Source organism: Carlito syrichta, unplaced genomic scaffold, assembly GCF_000164805.1.
Source record: "Carlito syrichta isolate Samal-C Ts95f unplaced genomic scaffold, Tarsius_syrichta-2.0.1 Scaffold96967, whole genome shotgun sequence".
NCBI classification, from domain to species: Eukaryota; Metazoa; Chordata; class Mammalia; order Primates; family Tarsiidae; genus Carlito; species Carlito syrichta.
Genome location: NW_007041063.1, coordinates 1 through 4,009, shown reverse-complemented (window position 1 = coordinate 4,009; position 4,009 = coordinate 1). Strand labels below are relative to the sequence as shown.

At 34.4% G+C, this 4,009-nt stretch overlaps 1 long non-coding RNA gene across 1 annotated transcript; it reads right to left on the bottom strand.

Moving 5' to 3' along the window:
• Positions 1–364: 364 nt before the first annotated feature.
• On the bottom strand, positions 365–3,724 carry LOC103264923. Its single transcript, XR_504606.2, has 4 exons — positions 3,612–3,724; positions 2,753–2,897; positions 1,859–1,973; positions 365–1,194 (listed from the first exon to the last, which is right to left on the bottom strand). It is a non-coding gene; the product is annotated as an uncharacterized LOC103264923 (long non-coding RNA).
• Positions 3,725–4,009: the final 285 nt, after the last annotated feature.

The following is a 4,009-nucleotide window of genomic DNA, read 5'->3' as shown; positions in this document are numbered from 1 at the left end:
AATATCTGCAGTGCTTCACAATTCAAAGCTTATTTCCCCAATTAGTAAATGACCTCTTCAAAATCAAGAAGAGACTAAAACCTCCTCCCACCCACAAAATTGGACATAAAGAGGAAATTAAAAAATACAGATGACTAATAAACATATGAAAAATGATCAAACTCAAAAACAAAAGGAATACAATTTAAGACAATAGCTTAGGTGATCACATTGGCAAAAATTGTAAATATTTGTAAAATCCATTGTCTGTGAAGTTGCAGGGAAGGTGGCAATATCATTCGTTGCCATTTGAGGATAAAGTTAACCACATTTTAAAAGAAAATTGTGCAATAATTTTCAAAATTTGAAGTGTGCATATACTGAATTCCAGTAAAGCAACTACTAAGTAATTTATTATAATAGACAAATGCAAATTATTAATATATAGGGAGGTTCATTGCACAGAAATTTGGTACTAACATAAATAACTATGAATAATAAATGTTTAAAACATTTAATTATATTTCATCTACAAATCAGTCATGCTGTCATTCAACAAATGACACAAATGTGTATGCATTACTGAAAAAGAAAAAGACCATTGAAAAGACCACTGAAAGGCATTTTGCAGGAAAATATGTTACAATATGACCACACTCGCAGTTCCCCGTCCCCAAAATAGTTTGTGTGTGTTTGTGTGCACCTATCCACTAAAAGAATGCACACAACTCCCTTAATAGAGAAAAACTATAGGGACAGATTTGAAAGAAAAGACATTTAATTTATATATGTTATGTAAATATGTTTTGAATTTTTGAAAAAATCATGCAGAGTTTCTTTTTTAAATATTCTATTTTTTTCAGTTTATCATGTGGCAAATGAAAATTGTAAATGTATATTTATGGGAGCACTGAGCAATTCCACCATTTTGAGCATCTTGTGTAATATTATATCCTCTACTGAGGAGGCTCCTGGGATTGAGTCAAGTGGCAGCAAGGGAAACAGTCACCATGCCCAAATTAAAGTCTCATCGATGATATCGCAACATGAGCATTTCTCAGTTAAGCATTTCTTATCTGCAGGAGGTATCCGCTGCAAACCAGGAAAGAGAGGAGTCTCCATACATAAGGAAGACTGTATCATTGTTTTGGTGAAGCTGGTGGTAGAAGGAATGGCACCAACTCTAACAATGCATCTCGTCTTTGTGGTCATCACCTGCAAAGACACAGTGGAAATATTGGCAAACGTGAGAAACACATTTGAGTCAGGAAGGTATGAAATCCCACTTTACTCTTCCCCTGCATATGCTGGCAGATTTCAATCCAGAGTACACAAAGACAGCCACACTTCCAGCAGCTGGGTCCATGTTGTAGTCAAAACAATGACTTTAAAATGTCCTAACATCAAGGTTGCCAGATATTGGTGCTGCATTTTTTACTTTAAGTGGGCTAAAAAGTGATGGACAACAACCTCAGATTCTGTCTCTCTCTCTTGACCTCTATATCTGGTTTCTTAATGCTCTAAGTTACTCATTTATTTGATCAATTAGTTCTGCTCAAACAACTTTTTGGCTTTCCAGTTATTGAGACTCTAATGTGTCTCATGCATACAATAATTTTCTAGCAAAACAATGGATCCAGCCATTGAAGGAGCTCAGTCTATCAGATGAGAGAAGAAAAGTAAATCCTTCACATTAACAGTACATATAATGAGATGCAGAAAAGTCATGAAGGTATACAAGAAAGCTGTATCTCTTAACACATTATACAATCTGGCCCTTGGAATCAAGTAAAATGTAACCAAAAGTAATTACTATCTCCTTTTCTACCCAGACATGGTTTCTCCTAAAACGTCAAAACTATTCTAACTAAAAACTTACCTTCAGTGGTAGCTCTTGGAATATAGGTAGGTGAAGAGGCTCTTGTCTGAGGAGTCCTGTTTCAGGGATTTATTGGTATCATTCTCTCTCAGAAGAATTCTCAGATAGGTGTCTACTATGGTGACGAGTGAGAGAGAGAGAGAGAGAGAGAGAGAGAGAGAGAGAGAGAAACATCATTTCCAGTGAAACAAGCAATGTAGCGGGAAATTGGGAAGTGACTCTTTGCTACTTTTTTATACTGATTTAATTTGAAAGCTGCCCCTTACTTACATAGCTCTGAAACCATACATATCTGTTCCATAACTCTATACATCTCAATATCAGCACATTGCATCAGGGCATTTCTCATGTGCACTTCCAAACTAAGTAGATAACCTGAATCCCACTGAAAATTGTGTCTCTTACTTTATAAAAATCATTTGTTTGATGATGCTTAATTGACCAAGTTATTCACAAAAATCACTCAAAATATTCTACTTACATATCTGTCCCCAATAAAAGTTTATTGAGAACCTAATCCACAAGGAACATGCCTTAAAAAAATGAACTGAAAAGCATTTGGACATAAGAAATTAAAAGTTCTTTGGGTGAATCAAGCATACAAATAAAGAGCTGATAATAATGATCTCATAGAGGGCAGTTTCTGGTTTGGTATGGGACTGTTGAAGATAGATCCCCTCTCCATCTAGGAAGACCTGTTAGGACTTGCACAGCTGTAAATTCCCCATTACTGTATCCACCCACATCCTGCTCTTGAATGGGCTTTTAATGCTATTTAGCTGTAACCAAGAGGGGGTACTGTCATCAAACTCAAAAGGGGCAAGATATATCAACGCGTATTTATCTGAGGCCTGTTTCCTATAAACATGCAGTTCTCTGCCCATACAATCATACCTAAAAGGGTGTCCAAGAGATCATTCATAGGAATGGAGAACCACTGACTGGGAAGTAAGTTGTCAGCTGCTCATCTGTAACTAACATTCAAGAGTCAAGGCAAGGGCATGGACAGGTTCCCTTCCCTTCTAGGATCTATCATCATCTGACAGAAAAAAAAAGAGGACAAATAATATTTTAAGAAAAAAAATATATATGCACATACACAGATGAACCTATACGCATATATAAATCACACACACACAAAATCTAACATAAACATTCATGAAGTGTGGTATCCTATGTTGTGAGGAGACCTGGAAAGTCCCTTGTAAGGACACAGAGAGTGGTCAGCTAATAATTATGTTTAGTGAGATAAAACAGTCCCATTCTAAGACCAACTGTTATAAAATGAAACTAATACTGCTATATGAAGAGCAATAAAAATATGGTCTCTCTATTAGCACCCGGTGAAGTCCAAGGAAAGCTCCTAACAATTCCACTGGTGAAGGATAAGTTTTTAGCTTAACAATTATCATAAGACCATCTTTACAAAAAATACTTTCAATAATATACGAACAGCTAGAAAGGTTGGATTAAATGAAATTATTCTTTTTAAAAACAATAGCCTAACACTTGCCTAAATCAATAATCTAGTGAAAGGGAACATTCAGGTGTAATAATCAGAAGCACCCTAACCATTCTTCTTCTAAAAGACATAAATGAAAATTTTAATCAGTGATTTGGAAGAAAGCAAGTAATAAGAAATTGTTTTTCAAAAACTGTAATATAACTAGAAAGTCTAGGAATGACAAAATGAGAAAAACATTTGATTACTATATTCAAAGTACCCTAAAAAATGCACAGAACAATAGCTTACATGTGATTCATTGATGTTAACCTCGTTGTATACCCAATGAACAAATGTAAAATTGTGTATCTTAAACAGATGTGCTAATACTCTCTGAAGCCATTTGAAGAACACTACCTCACAAATTTTATCGAACGTATTTATAGGTTTTCTTCAGCTGTTCTGTCAACCAACTGAAATAAGAAATTGATATTAAAGTAAACATTTTAACTTTTACATACAAAGAAAAGTTAAGCCAAAACTTATAAAAGCTAAAACATATATTTGTCTTTTGAATATAAAAATATGGATATAAAACCATAGTCTTCTTTAATTCATTCTCTTGTTTCCGGAAAAGTCAATAAACAAATTTTGAATATTTATCACAATGTGGTAGCTTAAAAATTCTATTTTCAAACGTTCTTCTC